This window comes from Pyxicephalus adspersus, chromosome 7, assembly GCF_032062135.1.
Source record: "Pyxicephalus adspersus chromosome 7, UCB_Pads_2.0, whole genome shotgun sequence".
Classification (NCBI taxonomy): Eukaryota; Metazoa; Chordata; class Amphibia; order Anura; family Pyxicephalidae; genus Pyxicephalus; species Pyxicephalus adspersus.
The window spans coordinates 26,060,362-26,070,316 of record NC_092864.1 but is presented as its reverse complement, the minus strand read 5'-3'; the positions used below and the strand labels follow the sequence as shown (position 1 = coordinate 26,070,316).

General features: G+C 42.0%; 1 protein-coding gene across 1 annotated transcript in view; it reads right to left on the bottom strand.

The window, feature by feature from the left end:
* The window catches only part of SEMA5B (semaphorin 5B), a 165,890-nt gene extending 156,425 nt beyond the window's left edge, over nt 1–9,465 (bottom strand). Inside the window, exon 1 of the mRNA XM_072417908.1 lies at nt 9,343–9,465. The gene's annotated coding sequence lies outside the window, so the exon portion shown is untranslated. The remainder of the gene's footprint in view (nt 1–9,342) is intronic.
* Between the last annotated feature and the right edge of the window lie 490 nt (nt 9,466–9,955).

Below are 9,955 nucleotides of genomic sequence, written 5' to 3'. Positions count from 1 at the left end.
TGACTACAGAGCACCCTGCACAGTAACTACAGAGCACCCTGCACAGTGACTACAGAGCACCCTGCACATTGACCACATAGCACCTTGTACAGTGACTACAGAGCACCCTGTACAGTGACTACAGAGCACCCACCCTGTGTAGTATCCATGCATTCTGTATACAGACTTCTGTACATTGTGTGTGGAAATTTCGCAGAGATCAGCAGCAGAAATATGTTCTGCCTATAAATAAAAAAAACAACTTTCATGCTCAGCAGTGTGGGGAGTGTAATTTACACACACAATATGTAGAGATATAAACTTCAAAATGTACAGCGCAGCATACAAAGTAGAAAGGTTCAGAATACTCTACAACACAGCATACAGAGGAGCAGTCCAGAGTATACAAAGTAATGTACAGAGTACAGCGGTCCAAAGCAGACAATGTACAACACAGACTACAGCATAGAGGAATCCAGATATTGTGATATAAAACACATGATACAAAGTGTAGAAGAGTTTATAATCACAGAGCAGCATAAACACAAAGCAGGGGTAGAGAGAGTGTAATCTACAGCACAATGTCCAGATGTCCAGAGCATGGAATACACAGCAGAGCCTACAGGGTGTGGTGGTTCTAAATCTGCAATGTACAACAAACAATAAAACTGGAATAGCCCAAAGTATATAATGTACAACACAGATTACATCCTGGAGAGGCCAGTGAAGTAAATCCTGTGCAGTACAGCATGCAGAGGGAGGTGGTGAAGAGTTTGCAATGTACAGCAAAGGCTAAAACATATAGCAGGGAATACAGAAAATAACCTGATGTCCTAATAGCATAAATACGTTATATTTATAAGACAAATCTTCCTTAGCAAAGTGAAGACTGTAACACACAGCACAGCACACAGAATGCAGAACTACAGAGCTTATAATGTACATCACAGTACACAGAGTCTACAACATGACCTGTGCAGCATTGGTTATAGATAAAGAACAATGTACAAAACGGCGCACTGAAGTATGTTATTTACAGCGCAATGTACAGAATTTAGAGATCTGTAGGATATAATGAGTTTATAGTATGCGTATGCCCTGCACAGGGATTACATAGTAAGAATATATCAGACCTGAGGAATATACAAAACCAACACAAAGGACTACATAGCATCCTATACTGCAGAGTATGAGAGATACATGCATTTCACTGGAATATCTCTGCATTGGTGCTACAAATGTCATTGTGGGAAATACAGCCGCAGAGTGACCCAGTCCCTGCATAGTGATGCTGCTCTCAGAGGGGGTCACAGGGTAGCCCAGGATTATAATTATTTCCCCGATACTTGGTGAACGGCATGAATTAGAGGCATGTGATTGTGAGAAATAAAAGTATAAAACATTTGTTTTAAATAAAGAATAATAAAAAGTTTTTAAGAAAATTCTTACACTTCAGTACCACCAAAAGTCCCTGCAGTATTTTCCTATTTCACGTATAATATCGGGGACACCAACATAACATAAAATGTGCTCTGCTTGCTTTAAATGATCAGAATTGATACTTTGCAGTTTCTTTTTTATTTCATATTAGCTGAACAGAATGGATTCTCCCTTGAGAAGATACAAATCAGGGGGATATGATCACCCTGTATAAATATATAAATGGTCTATATAGACAATTATTCACTTTAAAATCATTACAAAAGACAAGAGGGTGATCTTTGCATCTGTAGGGGAAGAAGTTTAAGCTGCGGATAAGGAAGGGATTCTTCACTGTAAGGTCTGTAAAAATGTGGAATCGGCTCCCTCTGGAAGTAGTCTGTTGATCCAGGGAACATTTGATTGTCTCATGGGATCAGGAAGGAATTGTTTCCCCTGTTGGGGTAAATTGTACCAGGGTTTATAAGGGTTTTATTTGCCTTCCTCAGGATCAACTATGTATATAAGGTTTTATATCTGGGATATGTTTATTTCTCGAATGGTTGAACTTGATGGATCTAAGTCTTTTTTCAACCTAACTGACTGACTATGTAACTATAATTGAGAAATATAATTTTTTTCCTGAATCTTCTTTGAGTCACCCCATTCACTAACGTATAAAAAAAAGTCTGGATAAACAGATATAAAATTAATTTACAGGTATTTCCTTTTGTTTTGTATTTTTTCACAGTGATTCACAGGAAATAGTCGCCGGCCTTTATCAGCTGTCATCACTTACATGTGAAATATCTGCCAGTTGTTTTCAGCGAATCTCATTGCCAAATTCTCTCGTTTACACCTCAATATCACAACTTCTGAAATCTAAATTATCAAGATGAGAATTAGGAGGGAAATGGGGTGAACATTTATGACAGCTGATACACAAGCAGGTTCTTTAGCTTTATCATGCCGGATGGGGTACTGAACAGTGTGCAGAACTCGCGATCTGCTGCAAGTGACAATCCATTCACAGCACACACAAGGAGAGTGAATCAGACGGTGATGAGGATGATGATGGAAGCTTTCATGGGAAGTATTACAAACACAATAGCTGGCACTGTGGCTCAGATCCCGGATTAACCTTCCCCATGACAGAGATTACAGGAAAATCTCTCAGAACTGGTAGAATACAATGGGGGGTCAGGCACAAACCCTCCTCCACCCACAGATAACACCAGCACTGTCTGTCACCATTATTTGATCAGTGCTCAGGTTTATGGTAAGATAAAACAACAATTGTATAGGTGAGATCTCCAAGTTCCCAGGCTGCAATATTCCCTCCACAATCAGGCATGCATTCAGAGATTCATCCAATCAGCAGATGATTATCTGAGCAAAAAGCTTGGATAAAAAGTCAAATGTAATCGCGCATCAAAAAAAGGTGATAATGTTTGTAACAAAAGTGCAAAAGCGTTGCAGACACACAATTCATTTACCTTCTTCCAAATGCAAAAGAGAACCCACACAGCTCACAAACTAAGGCAATATTTTTCAGGTGAGTGTTAATACTGGATTGTGCTAACAGTGTTACTGAGTGAATGTGCACAGACAGAGGGCCCATTCACACCGATGCACTAGTAAATGTCATATCACCTATGTGCAATGTGTGTGCTGTACCATTAATTGTGAATAGAACTCCAATGCGCTGTACAGTAGAGTTCACTTTATGATGCAGTATGTGCGTTGTGGTGCAATGCATCATGCATTGGACTCCTATTGTGTGCTACCGGTACTTCCCTCACCTCCTAGATTGTAAGCTCTTCGGGGCAGAGTCCTCTCCTCCTCCTCCTGTGTCACTGTCTGTATCTGTCTGGCTTTGCGTACTATGTTGGCACTATATAAATCCTGTTTATTAATAATAATAATAATAATAACTCTACTGTATGGAATGTGCATTGTGTTGCATTGGTGTGCAGAGATGTGCATTGTTTTTATTAGTTTGGTGCATTAGAAGTTCATTTATAACTAATATGAAACATACTGAGTGCTGCACTGATAACACGTGTGCATAACAGATCTCTTCAGAGTAAAGAGGGCCTAACAGAGGGTGATAGGGAACAGTCTATTCCAAGCTGCCTGAGCTCATCATGAAACGCCATGGCAAATGGTCACATGATCAAAGTTCACCCGTGCCAAAGCTAAAGTACATGCAAGCCAATAAAACCATTGCATCTGAAAGGATCCCAGCAGCTGACCAATTGTTAATGACAAAACGATGATGATTTTCCTATCTCCAATCAGACGCATTGGTAACTGTTTATGGAAAGTCATATTGTGTATATAAACTGATCAAATCCCAAATTCTAACTGCTTCCTATCCAGAAACAAATGCTATAGGAAATGCGGAATATAGTACAAATGTATTCAGTATTTTTAACTGATCAGAAGGTTTGGCTCAGCACAAATTTGCACAGATCCGCCTGTGTGTTTGTCGCTGCATGTTTTTACCGATTCTTAACAAGAGGTTTAATAGGTTTAAAACGAACCCTTGTTGACCTCTGCCAGCACTGCGAAGTCATTCAACCACAAAGATCACAACAAAGACTCCAAAGAAACAGAAACAGCAGAATAACATCAGGAGATCCCTCAGCCTGACACTTTATTTGTTGCTTTTTCTTTTTTTGTCTTTTTATACTTTTTGTCTAAGTTTTATGGTATTCCTAAACATAATTCACTTACAGCTCATTTGCAATGGGCCGACTGATGTGTAATTTAAAAAGGGAATATATTGGCATGCACCTGACCATGCATTAACGCAAGCAATTCTTTTTCATAAGCCAACCAATGCACCATAAAATCAGAAGTGACAAACAGTACAGCATTTTCATGCATTGCACTGCACTGAGCTGTGATTTGGTTTCCATTAAAAAATTATTGGCAAAGCAGAGCACTATCACAGCTTTGAAGTTTCAAGTTGCAGTGAATTTCACTTTGCCATGTGTAAACACGTTACTGTAATGCACTAGTGAGAATGAGCCCTGACTGCCGGCTGAATCTCCACCTCCACTACACTTTTCGGTAAAATAATATTTCTGGGGTTACATTTTCACTTTCTTTCCAGTTGATAGCTGCAGTTGATATCAAACTCCCGGCACCTGCTGAGTGATTCCATTACAGAGCTGCCAGGCTGCTAGTTTCTGCTCTCCATAGACAATAAGAGGACAATATTTCAGACATTAAAAATCATTCCTCCACAATGCCTATAGATACACAGGTCAGCCAGGGTTTGTTTTAAATCGCATTTATTGCATGTTCAATATATATATAATTTACCATTTATAAATTAGACACAGCCTACTTTAATGGAACTGCAAGAATGCCGAGTTATTGATAAAAGGTGGAGTTTTTCTGAAAGTAATACGGCTGCTATATGTAATTTCATTTATGCAGAACTGTAATCTCACTGATTTACATGGCACAAACCTATATGCTGAATCCTCGGATTCCACTGAATTAAAAGGGTTTCTTGTTTTTTAGATTTTCTTGCACGTGATCAGGCATTATTATTATTATGAGGCGTTATTTGCAAAATGTTTTTTCCCCATATTCACTAAGATGAGTGAACGATCCCCTGCATGGGGATAATTCTCATTGCTAAGTGAACAGCCTGTAATCCTTTAGTAAATCAACCCCAAAGTACTGCACGGTGGAGAGTCGATGTCCGCTGGCTGGTGCTGCCCCCTTTTGTTATGCCAGTTAACAACAAGACTGACAGAATCACACAAAGGCAATTATTAACCCCAAGAACACCAGAGGAGGAGTGATTTCCCTGGACATGCTGTGCATTTTCAATGCTATAATCACTTGTTCAGTTACGCTGGGACATGGGGGCAGTCCTGCAGGCACAGTGGATAACCCCCAGTGCAACTGCAAAAAATCATAAATGTTAAATTCTCATTTTCTGCTCTCCTTGTGTCCTGAAAAGGCTATTTAGACCCATGTGAGGAGCCGATCTGAGTGACAACCTAGTCCCAGGTGGACACAGCAGTTCCTTTGTTCTTTCAGCAGTTTGTACTAATGAAGGTCTCGGACCACCTCGATGCTGTAGAGGGGTTGGTCACGCTGTATCCCCCTTTATCCCTGGAGTGTGACCAAAGTCTTCCAGGGGCACCAATGTTATCCTGCAAATACACTCAAAGGCCTGAACTACCTAGGATTAGGGGTCACCCCCTCCCACACTGCAGACTTTTAAATTCCCACCTAAAGCAACATAGCAGCCCTATGTACCCTATGCAACTAACAACAATAAGAAAGCCTAAGAAAAATCAATCCGTTATAAACTCAACAATGCTTTCCAGTGAGATGTAAAAACAGAACGCGCCAACTGCCAGGAGACTACAGGTTTAAGCACGCACTGGAGGCAGAGCATGCTTTGACTTGTAGTTCTTCCACAGGCGTACTGCTGCAGATTCCTGCACTGTCTTTTTCCATGCCTTTCCATAGAATTGGGAATATGACTTGTTCTATAGCAAAGCTAGCTGCAGGATTTGTTTTTTATTTTATGGGCAGAAAAGGGATATGAGACACATAGAACATTTGTATGTCCAACAGGATGTTGGCACTTAAGGCTTCTTTGGGAAAACATCCCAGTCCCTTTGTCTTGTGTGTATAGGCTTAAAATTCAGTTGGTACACCACAGTTTTGTACCTTTGTTCAGCACTGCAGAAAATTCTGCATCATTATACATCAACTCTCGTCATACAAAGGGTCCTATGGAACAATTCTACAAATCCAACATTATCTGTACATACAGAAACTGCTGGAGATGTATAAATTGTTCCAGCAACGGCCAATGCAAGCTGCAGCTATAGTTCAACAACAAAGATTTTATTATTATTATCTTGTATTTCTAGCACAAATATAATCCACAGCGCTTTACAGAGTCCATAGCCAAGTCACTAACTTGATCCCTATAGAAGATCATCATAGTCTAATGTCCCCACCATAGTCACAGTCTAATATCTCACCATAGTCACAGTCTAATCACAGTCTAATATCTCACCATAGTCACAGTCCAATATCTCACTATAGTCACAGTCCAATGTCCTCACCAAAATCCAAAGCCAGTTTGATAGTAAGCCAATTACCCTAACAGTAAGATCTTGGGGTTCTACCCAAACGTTTCCACATCCCAGTAAGATTTATTTAGTACAATGAACAGTAATGAAGTTCAAAATGAACCCAAGCAATCCAAAAGCACCAGTTTAAAGCAGTCATACCTGTTCTATGAATTTTAATTGGCCGTTCTCAGTTAACACATAGGACTATAGCTCTGGTCAATTGGATCCCAGACGCTGCAGCTCCAAAAATACCATGACCGACTCTGCGGGGAAAATCACACATTTTCAAAATACAGAACCCAGTGGGGGCAGATAATAAATCAATGCCTTTTGCTGCATAAATTGAGCACAACATAAAGATCAACAGCTGCTAAATTTCAGCTGGTCAGTTTTTCTGGTGACTTCTTTAAAAAAAAAAAAATTCTGACAAATGATTGACTTATAATAAATTTTGCTTCAGGCCACTATCTCTGTCTAAGGCCGTACTGTGCTCTGTCCTCTCTTGCTGAAAAATATTGATTCCCTGCACAAACAGCCTGGAAATGTCATATTATGTTTTCATGTTTTGTAGGGAGAAGAACTGACAATCTTTTGTTGGGTTGAGCCATTGCTGTGCTTGCACATTCCATGGAGAATCGTTAGACCTATTTGCCGTTAATCCTACAAAGGAGTTTGGTAAAGAACAATCCATCTTTTCAATCCAGGAGAATCGGCTTCAATTTCATCCCAAGCAGAACGATAATTTGTGCAGTAACAGGAGTCAAAAAGGTAAAAAAGCCAGACCCGATCGGATGTCTTTTTTTCCGAAAGTGCCAGGCCGATAGGCGAGGGTTAATTCCTCTCCAGTACTCATCCACTGGCCCTCTGGCACTTGGGTTGGCAGCAAGCCCTGAGAACTGAAGATCCATATTTGTTTAGGGTGTAAGCAGTGGCAAGGGTCGCAGGGTCTGCATAGCCAAGGGGCATCTGCGAGCCAATTAACCACATCACCACCACAACACAGCCTGCCGCCCCACTGCCGCTCCCCTGGTGCAGACACAAGAGAATTAATGGCTGAGCTGATGCCAAGAGACAAACACTTGCTGACACTGAGTGCAATTCTGGATTATTGTGTGTGACAACAAATTAATGTTATTGACTATTCCACATCCAGATGAAGCAGCACTGGGCGATGGGAACTGGCAGAGCTATGCCCGCTGAAAGAAACCAAGAAAAATGTGGCCTGCAACCATTGCTCGACCTGAGTGTCAGCTCCTCAGGCTAACTTAACTCTTCAGGACTAGTTATTGGTTTGCAGAGGATGTGGTCTGATTTGTGACAACAGTTCCTTCAACTTTAACAAATGAAAAGATTTATTAAAAAAAAAAGTTGAACTTTTTTATTTAATTTCCTCTTGAGTTGAACGCGTTTCTGTTCCCGAGCCCGGGGAGAGTTTCCCAAGGGGGCGAGCAAGGGGCCTGTTTGGTTTTTTTGTCCCGTCTGTACCGTTTTTTCCCTTTTTGATGTTCAGAGAGACGTGATGTGAAGGTTAATCGCACAACCCCCAACCACAAAGACATCAATTAACATGTGAAAAAAAAAATATAATGACATTCAATGCTTGGATGCAGAAGACCAACTACGGACCAACTTACCTACCCATCAATCACCATAGACACACTTACCTACCCAGCTAAGAATTGATTATCTCTCGGTTACCCTCCAGGTAGATTAAAAACCTGATGCCGGAGATGGTTTGTTAAAGGTTACCAGGGGAAAGGGCTGGAGGGGCACCTATCAAACTAACACCAACTATCCGTCATGGCTTTAACACCCACCTGCAGATCACACCTACCTGTCAGCATCACTAACAACCACAACACAGACAGCTGTGGAAAAACCCAACAATATCTAAATGTAGCCGGATTCAGGAGGAACTTAGCCAAGATTCCACCAGGAATCAGAGAATACTTAGTACCAGCCGTCCCCACACACACAGCCCTCACTATAACACATGGTACCCAGCAGGGTATCTCACATCGCCACAAAGCCAATATTGATCGTAAATCATTACCAAATCTACATTTTACATCAAAACAGCACAGAAACAATTTTCACTCCTGAATATTCCAAGACAAAAGGCTGTTATTGAGGCATTGCTGGTCACATCTCAGCTGATATAGTGCAACTTTACATCTTCATCACAAATGCAACAAAAAATAAAAAAGTCAAGATCAATGCTGAGAATGCAAGTTAGCATGCCATTTTCACATGCAAATCCTGATGTTGGCATGTCTACAATGCAATAAATGTAAGCATGAACCCAATGGAGGGATACAGACCCTCCAGCTTGCACCGTCTCAGCCCTATGCCCAGCAAAGCGCTTTGTTCTCTGTGACCCCAAACATGGCACAATGTAAGCGCTGAAGTTCCCAAGTGATGACAAAGGATGGGATGCTGGTGGGGTGCAAGGATGGAATGGAAAGGGGGGTACAAAAACTGGGGTGCTAGTATGGGCAGGGGTGGCAGAGGAATGAAATGAGCATGATGTATATGAATGGGTGGGGCAGATTAAGGGGCATTAAATTGGCAGCTTGGAATGGGTATGTGAAGCCACCCAGGTGTTGGGCACTGCACCGGTGCCATAGGGAGCAGCAGGCACAGAGAGTGTAGGTGATGAATGGGGCAGCAGCAGGCTGGGCAGAAACTCCAGAGAGAAGCTGACAGAGAAAGGAGAGGAGTTTGGGATATAAGAGAAGAATGCAGAGAGATGAGTGTCTGCACACACCAGGGACCCCCCAACCCACACTCACTGGGGACCCCACACACACAGGCTGGCACTTACTGGGCTCCGGGAGCTGCAGCTGGCATCAGTGTGGGGCCCCGCACAGCAAGCACAGGGCACAGAGACCGCTCACCATGGAGTACTCCGAGCTTCTGGCTGGGAGGAGGAGGAGAGCGCAGAATACAGCTGATGTCACATAATGTATGCGGGGCAGAGCTACAGACACAGCGCGGCTGCCTCTCCGCCTGAGGGCGCTGTGACCAAGCTGGGGGGCAGATTGATTGGCTGGGGGCTCGACACGGGGAGTTCGCTGTAAATGCTGAATGTGCACCCTGTATTCTGGAAATGTTCAGCAGGCCATTCCTAGGTAAACATTAAATTTTATGCAAGTTCTGTGTTCTTCAAGCCCTGGGCTTTTCCAAATGTTCCGAACACACTAAATGCTCTGCAGATGAAATGCTAAAGGTGTATCTGTGCTCCCAAATACTTTAATGTAATAAGTTCTGCATATTGTGGGCTCTACAAAGACTGAATGCGCTGCAAGTGGTGCAAAGCCGTGCTGAATGTTCTGCAACATTTCTTCCATGGAAATCCAATACTTTTTGCACATTTCAGGCTCTGCTGCAAGTGGTTCAAGGCTTGCGATTGTAAGCTCCTTTGGTCAGGCTCCTCT